Source organism: Pteronotus mesoamericanus, unplaced genomic scaffold (assembly GCF_021234165.1).
Source record: "Pteronotus mesoamericanus isolate MK-2021 breed Mesoamerican mustached bat unplaced genomic scaffold, CSHL_Meso_final scaffold_167, whole genome shotgun sequence".
NCBI classification, from domain to species: domain Eukaryota; kingdom Metazoa; phylum Chordata; class Mammalia; order Chiroptera; family Mormoopidae; genus Pteronotus; species Pteronotus mesoamericanus.
The window spans coordinates 4,809,765-4,832,845 of NW_026555308.1; the positions used below are offsets into that span (position 1 = coordinate 4,809,765).

At 39.4% G+C, this 23,081-nt stretch overlaps 1 protein-coding gene and 1 pseudogene across 4 annotated transcripts in view; one reads left to right on the forward strand and one right to left on the reverse strand.

Moving 5' to 3' along the window:
- Window positions 1-23,081, forward strand: part of RBFOX1 (RNA binding fox-1 homolog 1) — a 1,461,257-nt gene that overhangs the window by 94,954 nt on the left and 1,343,222 nt on the right. The gene's annotated exons all lie outside the window — the stretch shown is intronic.
- On the reverse strand, window positions 14,326-14,908 carry LOC129083256 (40S ribosomal protein S17-like; annotated as a pseudogene).

Below are 23,081 nucleotides of genomic sequence, written 5' to 3' on the forward strand. Positions count from 1 at the left end.
TTTGAAAATTGCTCTGGGGGACTGATAAGACCACGCACCATGAAATAATTGTCAAAGCAGTTATATTTTGGGGGAGAATTGTTGTAAACTAAACAGCTTTTGGTAGCATGTTAAAACAAAATTTCATCTAGGCATTTCATTGTGCATGAAGGAACCCTCTAGGAGCATAAATGAAGGGTGGGTTCATTGTTGTCACAACCCTTGATTATATTAAAACCTTAGCAGTGAAAAGGTTTCCAGGGCTTGAAAAGTCAAATAAACCAGGGAGGGTCATTTTCTTTTCAGTTGAATTGGTATGTTAATTTGTTTTCATTGACATTAGGTTTTTCACATAAATGCTGGATGTTCTCTGAGCTTGAACAGTGTCTTGGTATTTTAGCCTTAATATTGGAAAGACTTTATTGGTAACTTAGTTTCTTTCCAAATGTTTCAGCAGAACACATTTTAAAATAATTTAAAAAACCACTGATATGTAAAAATGCCATGTCCACCTGACATTTTAACCTGAACCTGCAGTGTTTATGAGTTGATGGGTGCTTGTGAGAATATTTTTACCTAAGCCTTAATTAAACATAATGTATTTAAAGAAGAGAAGCAGGTATGAAAGAAGTGCCAATTTAGGGAAGAAGTGGGAAGTATTGTACAATTCCTGCCTGTCAAACATTGCCTGCTTTATTGTGCTTTAAATTCTGTGACTAAAGATTTTGTGATCTTAATCATCATCCAAAGTCTGTAAGCTCCAAAGGGAATTGTTTATTGTGCTATTATGCCTATGCATTCAAAATCAGGCAGATATTTGTACTTATACATTTTTTAACTATAATTAATGCCAATTACTAGATTTCTTTTGTATTATAAGCTTGATAATACTTTCAATAATTATAAATTAAACCAGAGTTCTAAAAATTATCTCTTTAGGTAATGGGATGATTCTTTGCATATCTATATTCTGGGAATATTACATTTATAAAATTTGTACATCAGGTAGAAGTGACAAAAAGATTCCTTTTTGTATTAATTTAAATGTTTGAATCTAAACACACTCACTGGAGCTCATCACAAGAAGACTGTCGATGTGTCTGAAGTGCTTACTTCCATATATTGCTAAATATCATGTAAAAAATCAGAGTCTTACAAAGTTGAATCTTTTTATTCAAAGACCATACATTTTTGGGGGGAAAGTATGAAATAGCTAAACAGTTCTAAATATACAAAAGATTAATACTACGATTTGTCTGTATATTAATAGTATCATATTATTTTTTGCTATACTTTAAGGACTTGACTTGTGATTATTTGGGCTACAAGCATTGAATTATCATTCACAGATTAGTCATGTGATTTTAGGTACATGAATGAAATGTCTAAGCCTCAGTTTCTTTAGTTTTTAAATGGAGAAAATCATAACTTTAGTACCCACTTGTTAAGGTTTTTCTGGATATGATGAATGAAAAGGGCTGAACGGAGGTCATGATATATAGTAAGTGCTCAATAAAGAATAGGTCATCATTATGGTTTTTTATATTTACTTATTTACTGGTAGAAAATAATCATCTTCTGAACTACCTTTACAGCTGCTAAACAGAAACAACCATGCATTCCTACTCTCCATGTGACTTACATTACAGGGTTCATTATTTAAAGACAGTGAAAACCAAAGAGGGAACTGTACTTAGCAAGCAGCTGTATTTTGCAGAAGTCTCACTCCTGAGGAGCTTGAGTTCCAAACGCAGTAAAGATAACAAGTCTGCCCTCTGGTGGACATTAATTCCAGCTGGTTAAAATCTTCTGAGCTAGATTTTCAATCACCCTAAAAGGCCGTTGTTGTGTGTCTGATAAATATGCAGATAAACATATAAACTCACAACACACATGGGGAAATGAAATGTTTTATGGCTACAGGGAAACTCTCTCTTCCTTTTTTGTTCAGCCCCGTCAGGACTCAGCAATTGCTAAGGGTTATTTACAAGAACTCTGAGCTGTCTGCTCACTCAACTGTGCAAGGTAAATGAGATTTTTAAGGTGTAGGGAAAAGGAGAGGCCAATGGTAAAGTGGAACAATACATGAGAAAAAGGAGAATGTCAGAATCACATGCTGGAATTGCTGGGACATCTGCCACCCCCAGTAACTGGATTTGATGAAAAAGGGGTGTTCTATGTTTCTTCAGTGAGATGTGTGCATGCACCCCACTCCACACACACACATACACAGTGGAGTGAAAATTATTCTTACAAAAGTCTGTGCTTCTTACACAAGATGTAGTCTTTTATCTGTTCATATAGGTGCTAAATAAATAAATAATTGAGTTGTTTGTCTTCTGGTGGCTTCCAGTTCTCAAAGTAGAAAACATTTTAGTTGGCAATGCAATGAAGTATCTGACCTTGAATATGGCACCAACCCCCTTGATCTCATGGCCCTTCCTCTCCTGCTGAAATTGACTCTATGTACCCCAGGATTCTTTAGACAGGGACCCAACTCAAACAAACAATACAGAGAATATATGTTGTGTCACCTAACTGGAAGTTCCATTGGTTCACCAAATTGTAGGTGGTCATATTCAGGGGCTCAAATAATGTCATCAGGGTCTCTCTCTCCCCCTCTCTCTCTGTCTTTTCCTTTTTCTATCTGTCATCTCTGATTCTTTTTCCTATTTTGACTTTATTCTCAGATAGGTAGTCTTCAAGTGGTGAGTAGGATGACCCTGAACTCCAGACTTTTACTTCATTAGAGTCATTGTTTTCATGACAAGAACAGCTCTTCACTCTTGGTACCTATCAATTCCTGAATGAGAGAGGTGTCTTTCTTTTAAATTTTTAATTTTTTAATTGTTCAAATACGTTTGTCTCCATTTTCCCACCACCACTTTGCCTGCCCCACCCACCCCCACCTCCCACCCTCAATCTTTCCCCACTTTGGCTTTGTCCATGGGTTCTTTATACATGCTCCTTGAATTGACCCTTTTTCTCCATTGCGTCTATCCCTCTTTCCCTTTTGTTATGAGAGGTGTCTTTCTGCCTGTCTCACATGCCTGATCTTGGACTAGTTACCACTTTGGGTGGGAATAGGCTACTCTGAACAGTCACATGCCCAACCCTGTGTTCTGGGAGACAGGGCCATATAATGGGGATGGGAGCTGTTTGTTAAAGTCTAGTGGGATTACTAAAAGAAGGGCAAAAAGGGTGGTGGATAGGAAGGGCCAAAACACATGTCCATCACACTCAGTGTCCCTAGTGTATGCTCTTGTTGCTCCGTGTTTGCTTAAAACTGTTCTTGGATCGCCTTCCTTATCTTTCCAAAGTGTACCCTTCAAGGGACAGTCCGGACTATACTTTCTCTATAGACTTTTTCTACCAGCTTGATTTCTACTTCTCTCTCATTTTAAGTCTACAGCACTCACCTTTACTCCTCCTTTGGCTTTTTTTAAGTGCAGATGTTAGCTATTGTTGCCATTATTGTTATTTCCAATATTATTACAGCTTATTGATATATTTTTGGACATTCCTTTTTGTTTAGTTATTTAAATGTTGCATTGCTCTTTTTGGGGGATCTGACAAGTTTTGGATGCATATCTTCTCTATCCCAGGAAGTGTTGACTCTTGATCCTACTGAGACGAGGATTTTGGGATATCAAAAAACAGAGCATGTTCAAAGATTTTTACCTTCCCTTTAGTCACTTTTAAGTGCAGTGTCTAAACAGTCTTCTGTACGTCATAGAACTGTTGTCAGATACCTTCCTGAAGACAGGTCTTGGCTCTCATGGGCACAATCCTGGGGCTTACGAGTGGGCACTGCTCCCATTGGGATTGGGGAGCAGAAGACACAAAGTGCCCTTCTCTTGCAGCTGAGGCTTTGGTGCTCAGCTAAACCACTGCTCCAGAAAGGGGTCATGGAGAAGTTGTTGTCCTTCCCCCCCACCCTTCCATGAGACAAAGATTACAGGTCCAGGTGAAGGTCAACTACAAACTCCACCCCTGGAAAAATCCAATTATAAACTTTACCCTTAGCAAAATGCCATTAGAGGTTGGTTTTGCTTTATTTGGGATGCAAACTGACAGTTTTTGCCTGTGATGTATTCAGGAAGACATATCTATTAAAGATAGCCTAACAATGGGGGCACACTCAGATTTGCATTTTAATTCATTTTCCCTCAGCGCTGATATGCAGCTTATCTTTCAAGAACAGGCTCCCATCAACCCTGATATAAGTTGCTTAAGAATAATGCTCATAATCTATTAGTTTAATCTGTTCACATGAGCAGGGGGAAAAAAATTCACTGCATGATGCAGAAGGTTTCAGGGCCAATCAGGTTCTTTCCCCCCGAGGGATTCCCATAACAACTCTTTCTAATTTCTGCTTATTTTCCTCCTTCTAACTGAAATATCAACAACTAAGGGAAGAGGGCATGTCTTACACTTAGGCTCAGATAGGCTTGGGTTCAAAAGTCTGTCTCCCAAATGTATTGGTTCTGTGCAAATTACTTAACTGGAGCCCAGTTTCATTATCTATAATAAGTGCATAACAATACAACCTTGAAAATGCATTTTGATCATTACAGATTATGTGTAAAAATTGCCCAGAGGACCTGTCAGATAATAGATAATGATATTTTTATCTTCCTGGAACTAAGCTATCTGCTAAGGTCTTTATGTCTTTCTGATACCTGCAACTCTGTAGGTTGTTTTTCCTCACTCTCTGTCACTCCTGATGGCTGGTGGGGCACGGGGTCCTTTCTTTGCAGAGTTATTTAAATATTGGGAGGAGAGATGTGTAACCAGGAGATTCCTGTGTCACCTGGCTTGGTGTTCTGTATTTTCACTGGCCCTGTCACTTCTTTGTTTCAAATCCCTCCCCCACATATGCTCTCTGGTATCAGATGTCCTTGAAGATTTTCGTAGAGGAAAGATGGCTGGGGCATCTGATGACACTGGGGAGTCAAGAATGGGATGAAGGTCTGGATGACAGAAAAGGTTGGGAACCCTGCTGCGTGCTGAAGCATAGGCTTAGAGTTGGGGAAAGGTGCCTGAACAGTGAAGGTCTGCTGATATCATAATGGACCTTGCAAAACCATGCTCACCATTTTATTTACTACATAAGAAGAAAAGGGATAGCAGATATGACTGAAGGCAAATTTTGTAAAGCCAAGGTGACCACCCGTCCTGGGGCCATAGTCAAAGGGAACTGTGATAACTGGGATTGATTCATAGCTGTAGGAGTTAGGGTGGTGGGTGGGATTTGAATGCAAGAATTGAACTTGACAAATGGAGAAGACTGATATGTCTGAGTAGACCACTAAGGACTACCACACTTTAGTGTTACTGTGGTGAGAGATGAGCTGGGGAGAAAGATGAGTTTAGAGTTTGAAGTCTTACACATGAAAGAGTTTGGAGGGGTTATGTCAGTGGGCGGCTGAGATAGACTTCATGCTGCTAACACCAACGTGTGAGGCCAGGGCATCAGGAAGGATATAATCATTGGGCTGAAATCCATGAGATTGATACCAAACCCAGGCTCAGCTGTCTGCTGCTTGGAAGCCAATAATCAAGAGACAAGGGCTGGTGGAAGGAAAGTAGCTTTATTCAAGAGTGGCAGCTTCAGAAGATGGTGGACCCATGTCACAAAGACCATCTTAAAAATTGGACAGGGGCCAGGGTTTTTGTAAGGAGGCAGGAGTAAAAAAAAGCAGAACAGAGGAATCAAAAGGCAGGGGTTGAGAGTTCTCCATTGAGGGGATTTGGTGCAAGCCTGCACAGTCTGTTCAGACAACGGGTTGAATGAAGGTCAGCAAATCTCCCAAAGCTGGAATGTCTGCAGGTTGGAGTCTGCTTCTTTTGGAGTTAGTTTGTAGAATTATTAAGCAAACAAGCTGTTTATCTGCAGTCACATATTAGTTAACAGGTCATCATTTATAGAAATAATGTTAAAGGAATGGTGGGGTGGATTACAAGATGATGAGAGACACTTTGTTTATTGTCTTTCCTCTGACTTCCACCACACAATAAGCTCCATGAGAGCCAAAGCATGTCGGCCTGGCTCCTTGCTGTTCTCCAGTGTCTGTACCAGTGCTTGGGAAGCAAAATACCTGCAATAAATAGCCATTGAATGAAAGGTTAATAAAGCTATCAAAGAATCATGACCTTTCTTCTCTGAGTCCCTTTCATGCATTCCTAGGCATAGTAGGGGTGAAATGAACATGTGCTGATTGCATCATCTATGTCAAAGCACAAATTTTAAAAAGTAAAATAAATATCATTATACTAGCACTTGTAGTGCTGTTAACTATGATGTAGAGATATTTAGGCTTTCATGCTTACTTCCACTCTCTCTCTCTCTTCAGTAGGCAAAAGGGGAGGCGTTATTCTGTATATAATCATTGTAATGACAAATACTGTGAACATCTTCCCTGTCAACATATCAATCTATAACATCCATTTCAAGGCTTCATAGTTTAGTTATACGCCAGTATATTTAAAGCATTCCCTATTGTTCCAGTGCTTTGCTACCATAAGTTGTTCAAGACTTTATTTAGAAACCTGCCTCAGTAATAACTTTGGGCCAAATCTAGAAGCATGGTTTGGCAAGGCAGTAGCTCAGTAGGTAAAACTTAGAGAAAAATGTCATTGACTTTCGGTGGCATACTTTGTTACTGGACTTGTTTGACCAACAGTTAAATCTGAAGTACTTCTGGAAATGTCTTGCCATAAAACATTCTGTATAGTGCTGTAACTCAGGAGCAAGTGTATAAGCATGCCTGGATTTCAGGTCCCTGCCTGGTCTAGGGTATAAATACTTTGTGGAAATTTGGTGGGGGGAACCCAGCCTTTGGAATAGCAGAGAAGTTGCATGTGTCTTAGGATGAAAGGTTAAAAAAAAAAAAAAGACTGAAACCCAAAGGAAGTAGGTAATTTGGTCACCCTTGTTATTGGTAAAAGGTGTCACACTGCTTTCTGGATAAGCTAGTCCTGAAAACAAGGCCCTGCAGCCAGCGCTTTGACAGTAAGAGCTAAAAGGACCCTTGTGCAGGGATGGTAATGCCTGGACAATAAGGAGATGCAATGTCTTCTTCTTCTCCCAGTCACTTCAGTGGGAAAGAAGAAGCAGGAATAAGTCAAGGAAATAAGAAGGTATGTTCTGAGGTCAAAACCCACCTGAGTTCCAACAATGTGAGCAAATTCTGATTTCTGGAGTGGACAACTGTAATTCCCTGTCTCTCCTGACTACCTTTCAGTAACACAAAAGCCTCTGTGGTAGCCCCTTGGGCCACCCAACTCCATTTCCTCTGGTAGGTATACCCCTGTACCTGTTTGTGACACACAGCATAGGATAATGGGTATGATGCAGCCTTTGGAGTTTGACTTCCTGAGTTCAAGTCCTGCCTTTCTGCATTACTAACTATAAATGGAATCAAGTTATTTAGTTCTCATATACTTGTTTGCTGTTCTTTAAAATCAGGACAGTAATATTTATAGGATGCTTCACAAGCATCTTATAAATGTAAGCTCCATGAGAACAGGGTTCTTTTCAATGTCGTATTTGTTTTTGTTTATTTATTTGTTTTTACTGATTTTAGAGAGGTAGAGAGAGAGGAACATTGATGTGAGAGTGAAACATCAATCCATTGCCTCCTGTACATGCCTCAAATGGGGATCTAACCTGCAACCTTTTTTTGGTGTACGCAATGATGCTCCAACAAACTGAGCCACCCAGCCAGGGCTCAATGTTGTATCTGTTTTCTATCACTGATGTAAAAAATTGCTGCATCCCTGGCTGGGTGGCTCAGTTGGTTGGCACACTGTCTATGTATCTAAAGACTGTGGGTTTGATTACCAGTTGGGGCACATACCAACATTGTGGGTTCAGTCCTTGTTCATGTTGTGTGTAAGAGGCAACTGATTGATGTTCTTCTCTCACATCAATGTTTCTCTCTCTCTCTCTCCCTCCTTTCTCTCTCTAAAACCAGTAAGCATGTTCTTAGGTGAGGATTAAAGAAAATCATTTAAAAAATTGCTATGAACTTGGTGACTGAAACAACACAAATATATTCGCTTACAGTTCTGTGGGTCTGAGGTCCAACACAGGTCTCACTGAGCAAACACCAAGCTGTAGGCAGGGCTGCCTTCCATTCTGGAGGCCCCAGAAGAGAATCCCCTTTTTGTTTCTTCCAGCTTCTAGAGTCCACCCACATTCTTTGGCTCAGGGCTGCTTCCTCCACTTTCAAAGCCAGGGATATAGCATCTGTCTGTGCCTTTTTTCACTAGTCAAATTTCCCTGTGGTCTTAGCCAGGAATGGTACTCCACTTTGAAGGACCCATTTGATATTAAGGACATTGTATCTACCTGGGTAATCCAAGATAACCCCCCTGTTGTAAAGTTCTTAATCACAACTACAGAGTCCCTTTTGAATACGTATATTAATGTATTCCCAGACTCCAGGGATTAGAACATGGACATGTGGTGGGTGGGGAGGCATTATTCTGCTTACTATAGCGGCCAACATCCAGAATAGTGCCTGACACAAAGTAAACTCTTAAATATTTGTCAAAGGACTGGACTGTGAGTATTTAAAGATCACACATCTTTAGGGTGCACAGTTGATACCCAGCACATAGACAAGATCTTAGTGTTACGCATCATTTACAGGCACATGCCCAGCTCTCATGGGGAAATTAAAAAACCAAAACGACAAGAACAACAAACATGAATAACCCTCTTTCCCTGCTTACCAATGACTGTTCTTTCTTCTGGATGCTTACTCCTTGGCCTTCCAGATCTAGTGTTCCTGCTGTTGAAGAAAGAGGCAAAGTTATTTTGGTTATATAGAGTGGGCCCTTACTAGCCTTCGTTTCAGAGACTGCTTTTTACTAATTATGTGCCTGAGGATAGCTCTGCCCCTTTCTGAGTCATTAACCTACCTACCACTGAGTGATTCACAGTGAGCTCCAAACATAGGGCAGCTTAAAAAACAATGCAAATTCTTGTGTCTGCAGAAGTGGGCTCGTAAGACTCTGCCACTTTTTTTCTTATTCACTTGAGTTCATTTACCTGTAGTTGGGGAATGACATGACTAGCCCCTGAAATGTTTTGGCTTGGTTTGAACATCTGTGAGTTGACATCATCTTATTGATGGCTCTGCCTTGATTCCCCAGACTTGCTGGTTTGTGTTTCAGACTGAGTGGTGGAAGGGATGAAAGATCAGTACCCTGTGGTCCCCACTCGTGTGCCCCATCAGAGAGCAAAGTGTGTCCCCTGTTGAGAATACAAAACTTAGACTGTCAGTCATAGGAACAACAGCATTGAAGACATGCTCTGATGCTCGTTCTTTTTAAGACATGACTTGGAACATCAGCACCGAGGTCTCATGGTGGATGGGTGCCCTCGAGTGTGTGAGCTAAGGTTTTCTGCTCTTTTATAAAAGTTCAGACTGATGGGCTAAGCTCAGAAACTCTATGGGTCAATTTCAGGATGCTTTTGAGAGTAGCTGAGATGCAAGTGATCTCTTTTCCAATAATTTAATGATTAAAAGGAAGTCCCTGGAGTAAGATGGCCTGGGTTAAAATCTTGTACCCACAATTTCCTAGCTGTATGACCTTGGACCAGTGACTTAACTCATCTAGTCCTGTTTCCTTTACCATAAAGTGATAATACAAGCCATACCTATCTAACAGGGTAGTTATGAAGATAGAATGAGTTACCGCAGTGTAAGCACTTAGAACTATGCCTGATACACAAAGCAAGTGTTTGATAAAAGTTTACTATAATTTTATGACTACTACCAATATTCATAGTAATAAGCAAATAGCCAGCACCTAACTATGAAAAGGCATGCAGGGTAGCCATCAAGGTAAGAAAAATGATCATCTTTTCTGAATATATATTTTCCACAATATGTCCCTAGGAACACATTGTCTGCAAAAGATGTTAATAGGATTTCTGAGTTACAGGGTACCACAGCTATAAATATTTGGGAAATTTCTTCTCTTGGAGATTTATGTTACACATTAGTACTTTAACGTTATAGGTTTTGCTAGAGTCTGGAGTAGAGAACATAATTTGACTTAGTTTAATCCAGTCTGTCCCAAATGTGTTTGACCACAGAATGCTTGGTGGGGATGGCTGTCTTTCTGGTGGATGTTGGGAGGCTGGGCAGTGAAGGTGGTGGTTATTGCTGTGCATTACTTGTTCTTAGCACCTATTCATCATTCCAGGAGCTAGTTTGTCCTCTCTAGGGCACATTTTGTGATAATACTCATTTAATGTACATATGGAGAACTGAATAAAATACCCAGATTCTGACGTAGGTCTGGGATGAGGCCTTAGAGTCTGTGCTTATCACCAGTTCCTCAGGGCTGCTGCTGCTGTCTGCAGGCAGCACAATGAGTAGCAGGGCTTTCAAAGCACTCTCTTGGTGACCGGAAGAGGAAACATATAGGGACCATCAGAAAATTTCACAGTTATGTAGTAGGGAGAGACGATTGTCTCCTGCAGAGACTCACTCTTGACCGCACATTAGAATCACTTGAGGTCATTCAGAAAGAAAGATGCTGTTTGGACTCCATCCCCAGAGATTTGGATTTCACAGGTTTGAAGCTGGGTCCCCAGTGTTGGTGGTTTTTCACAAGCCTCCTAAGTGCGTCTACTGAACAGCCAAGTAGGAGAACCAGGGATTTAGTGGGGATGGGCCTATTTCTGGAGTCAGCGCAGTTCAATATGTCAGCTCCAAATTAGTCATGTGACTCTGAATAATTTAGTTAAGTTCTCTGTGGCTCCATTTCCCCAATTTATAAAAGAGAGTGATAAAGATATGGAACCTCAAAGGAACTTTGTGAGAAATAAGTGATATGTCAGTAAACTGAAAGCCTAATTTCTAACATCTGGTAAGTGCTCAGTAAATATTAGTTATCATAACAATTACTGTAATTATTATTATTGTTGTTATTTGGTAACAGAGATTCCTAGGTCATTTTCTTGTTTTTTTAATCTGAGATATTGCACTGGTTACAAGCTAAACCCAGATAAGCATATATTTAATTTTCTTAATAAATGGAGAACAGTGTCATATGTTTACTGGGCACATGTATCTTTACCTGGGGGAAGCCCACTTTTGACCTGAACTGCCTGCAGCAAGCATCCACTTAGGCTGCAATCTCCATGAGAACAGGCAACCCACTGGTACTGTTTAAAACTGTGGCATCCCTAATGCTTTGTTGTTTGCGTTGAAGAAATGATGACTGTTGCAAGTGGAGATATGTCAACTCTGTCTGCACCCACTGGTTTATTTTAGTGACTGAAAATAACAAGATGGTCATAATAAAGAACTGAGGACTGCCAAAATTTGCCTTATTTACTCTAGTAATTTTATCATGTTGATTTCCTTTCTTCACCACAGAATTAGACAAGGCAATATCTTCTCTTGTTTTCTCTAAAGTCAGCTATTGGCTGTGTTCTCTGCCCTCTTCCACTATCCTACCCATATACTGTCTAAAATTAAATAGCTTTTAATTTTTCTGTCCTGTCTTCATTCCTTCTCCATTTACCCTCCATCCAGCTTTCTTACTCCCACTGTGGTCTGTGGTCAATATCAGTTTACTTATGTAATTCCCAGCTCTAAATTTAATTGATCTCTTTCACATTGGACTATCTATTAGTTTGTGATTTTGGGGACCAAATGCATGGACTATATGTTTTTATCTTCTTATAATATGTGAATAAAAGTGCTTAATGCTTTTTCTTTTGTTATAAACACAAATTGTATTCTAGTTCAACAGCTGTCTTCTAAAATGTAGGGAATTTGATTCCTACCCTATATCTTTTTCTGGGAAAGGAGAAGAATAAGACCTGCTCCTATTGCTGTCATCCCAATAAGATATAAAGTTTCTCGAGAGAACATTTGTGGAAGAACTTTCCAGATGCCCTTGGAGAGAAAGCATTACTTTACTCACCAGTATTTTGAATATCATGAGAGTTTGAATTACAAATGAGTACACCCAAGCACATAATGGGGTAAGGACACTTTCCCACTCATTGTGGACACTGCTTACAGGCAAAATTGATTGTGTAGCTACAATTGCTGGAGCCAGGGGGATTTGAGTCCACAGCTATATTTATCTAATTCAGGAAAGACTTGAAATAGCTCCTGCATTTTCAGGGCTGAGGAAAATAGAGACTTTTCACATTTACCCTGAAGATGGAGCCATTTAACATTTTGGATACATTGTGATTTTAAAATTTAGAACTTTGAATTGACTTTGTGTTGAGGTAGTCATGTTTTAGGATCTCATTATTCCCTTAAATATGATGACTGCTTTCTATCCAACAGAAAGAAGGATATTATGAATATTTGGTTATGGTCATGGGAATATGGACACTAGCCTATGACATTGCCCATACTTACAGAGATCATTTTTTCCTATTTACCTTTTGCTCTCCATATCCATAGATTCAGGAAATTAAGTATTTATTATTTTACAAATAAGTTTAGAATTCTCATCACTGATGGCTTCCTGAAAATAAAAGCATAATTTTGAAGCAATGTAACAGAGGGAGTGTATTTCAGATGCCCTTGTATTAAACAGAAGGTTCTTACTGAATATCGAATCTTTGAGTCAAGGGGATCCTAATTGTCATCTTGTCTCCCTTTTTGTGTAGTCCTTTAAGGCTTTTATCAGATTAATATATCTGTGTTTACTTATATAAGTCCTAAATTTAACCTTACTTTATATCTTTAGCAACGGCTTGTCTATTTTCACTTGTGACTGAAGGTAAAGTAAATATAGATCGGCATTTTCTGGTAATGAGGAGCCCCAAGCTCCTACAGCTGAACACCTTCACAAAAAGAGCAAAAAAACCATAACAAATTAGGGACCAAAGTAGCTTATTCGGAAAATAAATTGTTCATATTGGGAAGGAAGGAGGAAATATACGTAGACTGTGCCAACGAGCCATCCAGAGGGCCTGAAGGGCTGGACTCAGATGAGACACAAAGATGTGTGGGTGAAAAGAGCACTGGGGAGCAGCTGTCTTACTACAAGGAGGATGCAAGTGGTTGAGAATCTAGGAACCCACAGACAGCAAGATGCCCCTAAAGCAGTTGTTGGGTAACTCTTGGATGTGTTAGATGAGGTGGGGGCCACATGGGGGTTGTTTCCTCCTTAAACTGTTCAAGCCTGAGGTTTGCAGGCTCTGTGACTACAGTGCAGACATCTTCTTGAAAACAGGTGTTGTCTTTGGTGGTCCTTCCACTTCATTTCCTGGGAGACTGGATCCCCTCTCCATTGTACTTGTGCCCACAGCTGGGCCATTTGATCTTTTCAGGTAGGCTTGGTCCTGTGAGGGACAAATTGTGACCTTAGGAAGAATCTAAGTGCTGGAGACCTGACCCCATGCTGGGACACCCTGATGCCTTGGTCATGGGCTGCCCTTTACTGGCTGAGCTCCACATTAACCCTCATGTCAGCCTGGAGCCCTGACTCAGAGCCCTACCAGCATAGAGGCTGTATGACAACAGCCTGTATGACAACAACAACTACTACTACAACAACTATTATTACTACTGCTGCTGCAATTTCTTCTTATCCTCTTCCTCTTTCCCACCTTCTTATAGTATTATTGTTGCTATTAGTTTTAGATATCTATTGCTGTGAAGTAAATTAACCCAAAACTTAATGTATCAAATCAGAAACATTTGTTATCATTCATAGTTTCTGTGGGTCACGAGTTTGGGAGCAGCTTATTGGGTTTACCATTTTGTATGATACTAGCTGTAGGATTTTGTCAAATTCTTTTTTGCATCTGTTGAGATGATCATGTGGTTTTGTCTTTAATTCTATTATTAACACATATTACATTGACAGATTTTTGTATGTCATTGTTGAAATTCTTTTCCCGTGTTGCTGGATTTGGTTCACTTGTATTTTCTTGAGAAATTTTTGCATCCATATTTATAATGGATGTTGGTCTGTAGTATTCTTTTCTTATAATACTTTTTTCCTGGTTTGATGTCAGGGTAATACTGGACTTCCTAAGTGAATTGGGCTGTATTGCTTTCATTTCTATTTTTTCTTAGGAGATTTAGAAGTGTTGATGTTAATTCTTCTTTAAAATTTTGGTAGAGTTCACAAGTGGAGCCATCTGGTCCTGGTGTTTCTTTGTGGGAAGTTTTATACTCACTAACTTAGTTTCTTTTTTTGATAACAGTCTCTTCAAGTTTTCTATTTTTCTTGATTTTATAGTTTATGTCTTTCTAGGAATTTTCCCATTTTTATCTAGGTTATCTAATTTTTTTTGGTTGTTGATGGTTTATTGATAATATTACAGTACAGCAGAAGGATTCAAACAGCCCCACATGGTATTTTGAAATTCATCCTAAGTGTAGGCTGAGTGACCTGCACATTGGTCAGGCTGCTGAAGTCCAAGAGCTTCAGCATCTCCTTAGTGTTAGGATCAACTTCAATGATCTCCTGATCGAGGGCTGAGACCTGAGGAATGTAATTATCCCTCCTCTCTCTCTCCTCTTCCTGTAGCTTGATGGAGATGCTGCTCATGGGGCCTCTGTGAATCTGCTTCATCAGATATGTGAGATAGCCTGCTATCTTGTTTCAGAGCTTCTTGCTGGGAATTATGGTGAACTCCTCACACATGTGCTTGTTGGTGTGGAAGTCATTTCTCAGGCACACGTAGTACTTCTCCATGATGACCTGGACCACCTTCTTCATGGTCTTGGTGCAAATGTGGCCCTTCTTGGCAGGTCCCTGGTGAAGGAGAAACCTAGGTTATTGAATTTTTTAACTACTAAATTGTACATGGTATTCCTATAACACTTTCAATTTTATTCTTTATTTAAGTTGGCTATTTTTGGATTCATCATTTGCCTATTTTGATTCTTACCAACTTTTCTTTTAGTTCTTTAACCATACTTGTAATAATTTTTGAATTCTTTGTCTGCTAAATCCAACATCTGCTGACATACAGGGGTGATGTCTAGTGAATGCTCTTTTCCTTGAGCATTGGCCACAATTTCTTATTTTTTTGGCATGTTTCATAATTTTTTTATAAGGTAGACATTTAGGCAATATTTTCCCCAGGTGGTTACCATTGTTGCTGCCTTTGTTGTTTGTATCTTTGTGAACATGTCTGGGCTAGAGCTGTGAAATCCGTTTCCCCTTGGTAGGTGGCCACTCATGCCTTTGTTCAGTTCTTATAGTTGTTTTCATTTTTCCATGTTTTCTTTTGTTTTTAATCTTGGTTTCCAAGGGCTTTCTCCATTGTCTATATAGCTGAATGGTCAGCCAAAAATGAAACTAAGGCTATGTCTGAACACTTGGAACTGTAAGAAGGCTCTTGTTCTCTGTCAATGGGTCTGTGTGTGTGTAGGGAAGTATATCCAGTGTTCAGGCCATTTGCAAGTCTTCCCAAATATTTACACTTGCTGGGCCCTTCAGCATCACATTTTCATCTATACGCTGCCTTAGGATCAGTCAGAAATATGTGGATAGCTTGAGCCCTTTCCATTCTCCACTGAACCTGTACATGGTCTCAATTTGAAATATGCTTTCCCAACCACAACTTCAAGCCTTTATGCCACGGGCTCTCCCCAGTTTTCCACCACCAAGAAGAATATCACTTCTATTAATGATGCTGTTGGATATAGCTACTGCTTTGCACTCTAAATCAAGTGAACCCTTCTGACCATGACAACAAAGCTGCCAGGACTCACAGCTAGCCCACCTGGGCAGAGTCTTCATGCTCGCTAGGGGTAGGACCAGTCCCCACCTTGGACACCAATGATTCCCACCCTTTTAACCTTAAGCCCAGTAATTTGTCAAGTAAATATTTCCAGATTATTGGGTGCATTTGGTTGATTTTTAGAAGGCTAAAAAATTGAATGGGGGGTTGATTTTGTCTGGCTTTGTAGTGATGTTTTTAGAGAGAGGATTTGCTGGCCATTTACTGAGCCATAGCTGGTAGTCCCAACCACTGTTAATGTACACTTGCATCCTGTCATCCAGCCAAAAGCACAAAACATTGAAAGACCTTATTTAAAATCAGTCATAGTTTCTGAATTTATTTATTCCTGCAAGGAAGAAAACTTTCCACATGTTTATGTTAGCAGTTTCATTTGGATTTTCTACAAAGTTTTCCTAAGGCAATGGAATGACGAGGTCAGGCCTGTGTGAGGTGCTTAGGTCATGAGCATGGAGTTCTTATAAAAAGAGGCTTGAGAGTCCTGGCTCATGTGGCTCAGTGGATTGAGTGCTAGCCTGCAAACCAAAGGGTCACCAGTTCAACTCCTAGTCAGGGCACATACCTGGGTTGTGGGTCAGGTCCCCAGATGGAAGCGTGAGAGAGGCAACCACACATTGATATTTCTCTCCCTCTTTCTTTCTCTCTCCTTCCCTTCTCCTCTCTCTAAAAATAAATAAATACAATATTTAAAAATAATAAAAATAGAAAATAAAAAGAGGCCTGAGAAACCTTCATTCTCCTCTTCCACCATGATGAGGTTACAGTGAAAAGATGGTCATCAAAGAGGAAGCAGCCTCTCATCAGACACTGAATCTGCCAACACTGTGATCTTGGATTACCCAGCCTCTTGAACTGTGAGACATAAATTTCTGTTGTTTGTAAGCTGCCCAGTCTATGGCATTTTTGTTATGGCAGCCCACGCAGTCTAAGACAATAGCCAACATTAGCAGCATGCACTCCACCCATAACATGCTAATGCTGTCACATAATTTAGGCATTTCTTTTTCTCATGGTGGTCTGATGAGAACTGTTTTTTTTTTTTGTTTTTTTTGTTTTTTTTTCCTGGGGCTAGACTCCTTCTAGCTGTGGCTCCATTATCTTAGAATATTTCAGGTCAAGCTCCATTACTAGAGGGAGAGAACATTAGCACTGATGTGGAATGTTTCCTGGAAGTGCTTTCTACCATTTTTGATCATATTACATTGGCTTGAGCTCAGTCACATGGTCCCATAGGATGGAAGGGAGGCTGGGCAATGTAGTCCTCCTATGCCCAGGAGGAATATGAGAACATTTGATGATTATGGAGCATTGTTTTTGCATTCTTACTTTTTGGAAATGTCATTACATTATTATCCTTTCTCTCTGAAAGAGAAAATTTGGACACATAAATGATGAGTAACTTGCTTAAGATGTGATGTTTTAAGTAAATGATTGGAAGACTAGAGACTGGAATATTTATTGGCTTTTAATTTGGTGTCGTTCTTTTTTCTCTGCTGTATTCTCTTTCACTTTTACAAAGTATCCCTTTTTAGTTGACATAAGACAATATAGCACAGTCATTTTAGAATAAGTGGAAAGGCCCATTTATAATACCACCAACCTGCAATGATTTTTTTAATGTATGATTATATCTTTATGGATGTATGTTTACATACTCAAATAATAATATGCATTCATTTTTTATTATTTCTCAACATATAAACATTCTTCATAAGTCTACTTTCTTCCAATTATTATTTTGATAGTTGTATAACATTGTACTGAATTGATCTAATGTTTACTTAGCTATTCCTCTTATGTTAAACATACAAGCTTTTTTCAACTCATTTAAACCTGCATATCACAGAACGACTTTATTTCTTTAAAATAATGTTTATTGTAACAAAGGTTGATTATGTTGGATTTTCTGATCACCTATGGGCATTTAGGAAATGTTGAAGTTAAATAGCACAGCCTTTAACTTATTTCTTCTATGTTCCTAACTAAAATATGTGAATATAGTAAGGCCCTATTTTTACATGATTCTTTTTTAATGAAAATATTTAGCTTGTTAAAAATAGAATTAATTCTAAAACATATTTGAATGAACCTCTCAATGTAGTTTTATTTAGCCATGTAACATACTATTTTATTGAAATTTATTTATATCAATTTATTAGTGAGGGATGCAGGAAGAAAAGAAACCCAGATATATCAGATTATATATATTAATTCACTGGCAAATATTACTAAGCTCTTACTAAATTCTTGATAGTCTTTTAAAAACTTAAGATGTAACATAAAAACAAACAAACATAAATGAGATTCTTTCTTTTGAGAAACATGTTCTGCTAGGGATGGGCATGTGCGGGGGGAAACACAGACATATACATAAAAAAAAAATGGCCTATAATGCAATGGCCAAGTAGTGAGGAAGAATTCCATATGGATAACTGGGAGAGGACTATCAGAGAGAGGAATAGCCAGTGCCAAGGCACTTAGCTGGATATTGTTTGTCATGTTCATTCACAGTAAAGAGCTTGGTATGGCTAGAGTGGGGGTTATGAGAGGTGAAAATAGTAACATATGACATCACAGAGTTAGCAGGAGCTAGATGATGTAGGATTCTCAGGGTCATGGGATGGACCTAAGATTTTGCTTTGAGTGAGAGAGGAAGTGATTGGAGTATATTAAACAGAGGGACAGCTTGACATGATGCACATTTTTAAAGAAACACTCTGGCTATTGGGTAGAGAAGAGAGGCAGAGTAAGGTCAAAACAGGGAGTCCAGCATGGGGCTAGGGAGCATTACAGACATCCAGGTGAGATATGAGCAGGTTAGTAGCAATGCAGGAGTGAGAACTGGTCAGTTTGCATGTATTTCAAAAGCAAAGACGGGCTACTTAGGTAGTAGATTGACTGGGGGATGTGCCAAAGAGAGAGGAGCCAATGGTTCCTACAAGAATTTCTGCCTGAGCATTTCAAAAATGGAAGTGCTATTTCCAAGATGGATTGAAAGAGGAGCAGATAGTCAGGGAGGGGGAAAAGGAAGAAGAGAGAGTGAGTTGAAGATGGAGGAGGAATTAAGAGTTCATGTTTGGACCTATTCAGCATGAGATACCCATTGGATTTCTAAGGAAGGATGTCAAGGAGACAGTTGGTTCTTTGAGTCTGGAGAACAAGGGAGATGTTTGGTATAAAGGTACACATTGAGGACTCTCTGTCTTAGAGATGGTATTTGACACTTTTAGACAGGACAAGCTCACACTCATCATCATGTGCACATGCTATAATACATGCAAAATGAAAGGAAAAAAAACCTCCTGTGACTCCACTTCTCCTCTATCTGCCACCATGTTTCTCTGATTTATTTATACAAAACTCCTAAATGAAACTTGTCTATAGTTGCTATCATTTTTTTCTCCTTCCATTTTCCTCTTATATTTATTTCATTGAGCCTTCCCTCCTGCTCACCTTCTGGGTGATCTTATCCTGTCACAAGGCATTCAACACGACAATGAGCTGATTATCCCCATTTTACAATGAAGAAACTGAAATTCAGAGAGGTTAAGGCCACTTGAGTACTCAACAGCACAACATAAACCTGCGCCTTATTTTTCTATCACATCCTAATTCTCAACAAAATAGGGTAGTGTTTGCACACAGGGGCTTGGGGATGATCATCTCAAGTGCAAATTCACATTGAACATTTTAATTAAAAATGTTTATTGATTTTAGAGAGGAAAGGGGAGAGAGAGAAGGAGAAACATTGATGTGAGAGAGAAACATCAGCTGGTTACCTCCCACACACACCCCAACTGAGGATCAAACCTACAACCTAGGTATGTGCCCCAATTGGGAATCCAACCTGTGGCCTTTCAGTTTAACAGGATAATGCTCCAACCAGCTGAACCACCCCAACCTGGGCCATGCTGAACATTTTAAAACTTCCTATGTAAATAGAATACATTATCTTGCTCTGATCAATGTACATGTTTAAATCGTTTATGTCTATATTTTCATAAGAAATACAACTTGTACAAAGACTGTGAGCTGTTGCTATCTATTATTTTAAAACATAAATTTATAAATACAATTTAGTCTTTTAAAATATGTGATAATAGTATGGTTGGTGAACACGAGAGAGGGGGCAGGAGAAGGCCTGGGTCTTCCCTTGACATCCTGAAGAACAGAAGACAGGTGCCTTTCAGAGAAGGGTGACAGGATGCATTATCCTGAGAGCTGTGGAGAGCAGACCCACATCTTCTTTCTGGCCTAAATAGCTGTGACTTAAAGTCGATGTTGTATTGCTCTGGCATTATTAATTTTATGTCTTCCTTGGATATTTGTTCCTTGCAGTGGAAGGAAGAGGGTCTCCCAGAAGACTTGAAAAATATTTGTTCTGACATGATTGTGTTTTTATATGCACTCATTTTGTCTGAGATCTAGTAGCCAGGACAGAGCAATGTCTTAGAAATCAAACATGGTGAAATGCTTTTTAGAGCTTATCGGTTATCATGGAAGGTCTAAAATCCACTCATTTATAGATGAATTCATTAAGAAATACATTGAGTGATGGATTGGGGTTAGATTGTGATGGTAGGGGATAATTTTTATACACAAGGGAATTTGGACTGAGATTGAAGAAGCAGAGTATATGAATTGTCAAAGAGAAATCTAAAGGGGAGGGTGCATGCAGGGATTGTTAGATGCAGGGCCGTGGGTGAAAGAACAAAGGCATTATCCATGAGGGTCTCCAAAGATATTTGCTTGGTAAAAGAGGACAGATATGATTCTGATGAAGAAAGTAAGTAGAGGACTGTGAGGTCCAGGAACAGAACTGGAGCTTTCCTCTGGTTTCATGTTGACAGCAGAGCTATGGAGAGACAGGGCTTGATGTGGACCCTGTCATAAGGTGTATTTGGATGGATTATAGATCAGTGTGAGGAGAGACTGAAATCAGGAGAGATGATGGAAGCTGCCATAGCAAGTCTGTGTTTGGAGATGATGCTGACCTTGTTTCAGGAATGAGAGCAGCAAATGTGGCAATACTGGTACTGACGGGGAGTGAAAGGTAAACAGAGGAACTGGTCAGTGTTCCAAGTGCTCAATTGTAGGTTAGGACAGAATAGCCCAGTGAATGTGGGGTAGGTCCAGTGTGCAATGGGCCCAGAGTTGCAAAAATCTAGTCTTTAAACTATTATGATTCAAGGTCCTGGCAACTCATTGATTATTTTTGCAGTTCGACTTCTCTGTATAGTGATATAGGTGAACTATAGCAATTTAATATCTATTTGGCATGTTTTTAAACATAAATTATTGGACCAGGTTGGGGAATGTGCAGTGGTCTATCATAGAGACACCTTAATGACACATTCACAATTGAAAAGCCATTCTCATACTTTCACCCTAACTGCTTTGTTGGGGGAAACAGGGTGCTGTGTGGCTACATAAAGGAGGTCAAAGAAAACATTCTGCATTCTTAAGGAAGTAAGTTGGGACGGGAGCAGGAGTTAGAGTGGAGAGAGGAGTTGGTTTAGTCAATGAAAAGAGGATAAAAAGAGAAGAGGAGTGATGGCTTAGGCTAAGGTGATAGCACCCACAACCATCCAGATGCAAGCAAGCTGAGATGCTGGAGAAAGGCCTTGTCTGGAGTTGAAAGGAGTGAAAGCTCAGAAAGGAACGGCAGGAGTCAGAGGCCCAGCATCTTCTCAGCCACCTTAAATGGTGATGGTGGGTGTGGGGGGGTGCTTAGGAATATTTAAACAAAGGGATAACTCGATCCCACACACGTTTAGATGATCCCTCTGGCTGCATTGTGGAAAACAGATTGGAGGGGACCAAAGGGAAACAGAGTAGATCAGTTAGTCACTGTTTATACTAATCCAAACTGTGGATCAGGGCACAGGAAGTGCCACTGGGAACTGAGAGAGGAGGTGGTTTAATTTATATTTAGGAAGCAAGATACACCTTGCTTGGGTATGATGGTGAAATAGGCAGCAGTGGAAGGTGGAGACAGGGAGGAGACAAGGTTAACTAATGTTTAGCAGACACCGAGAGTGAGGCAGCTTTCCTCGTCTGGGTCTGGAGCCTGGTAGAATAGTACTCATATTAAGGGTTTTGTGTGTGTTCTTGTTAAGGGGTGTGTGTGTGTGTGTGTGTGTGTGTGTGTGTGTGTGTGTGTGTCCCACATGTAATGAAAATGTTTTTATGGCATACTGGGAATAGTTCAGATTGTATGTGCATTTTTATACACACACACACAGACACCCAGAATAAAATACACCAACAGTGGTTATCTCAAGGAGGCAGACTGTGGGTGATTTATTTTTATGCTTCCTTCTATTTGTCTAATTTTCTGCAATGAGAAATAAAGTTTTTACTCCCAAAGACCAAGAATCAATTAGAGGTTTGAGAACAAATGTATCTGTCACTATTGATTTTAGCCAAAAAAAAAAAAAAATGGTTAAACACAAAATACAGTCTTTATAAACCTGGCTGGCAATTCCTTTCCTGATGTTATTGTCTATTTCAGACAAAGAAAAGAGGTATGTGATCTCAGAAATCTTTGGCTATGAGGAAAACAAAATAAAGATCAATATATTTTGTCTCTTCTTATATTTTCTGCTCACTCCTTGTTTCTCAGCTATCAGAGTGCTATCAACTTCAGTAACTAAATTAAAAACTATAAAGCTGTGAACCAAGAAATCTTGGAAGTAATGAGACCACATGGCATGAAGTGGAGGATATATATATACATATATATATATATATATATTTATTTATTTATTCATAAGGAACACAGTATTATGGTCTGCCTGCATCGTTATCTTTAAATGCAGATCAGAACGTTGCAAACTTTCCCAATGCCAAGATTAGAAGCACATACAGTTCATTTTTAACCAAATACATCAATTTTGCATTACCAAATATTATTGGACTAAAAGAGCAATTTAATTTTCTTTTACTGAGGGACCCAGAATAAAAGAGATTGAGAGGAAATTTGGTGAACCAAAACCAAATGAGACCCTAAGCACAATGCAAAATGCAGCTAGTCAATTCTGAAATAATTGAATGCCTTTATTTATCTAACCTACCGTGGACCTTGGCAGAGATACCAGAAGTCTTCTGCATCCTGTGTGGTTTTAGATGACCTCCGAAAAGTACCTGCGACATTCAACACCACCGAATGGTGCCATTTTCCATCTGTTGTCATGCAGTTGTTTTGTTTACCAGCAGCTGTCATATGGGTATCATAATGAATGCTTTTATAGCAAATGTTATAAAACCAATATAACAAGCACTGGGGATGAAACTGATAGTAGAGGTGGACACACAGTGCCTGCAAAGAGGCTGGAAGTGG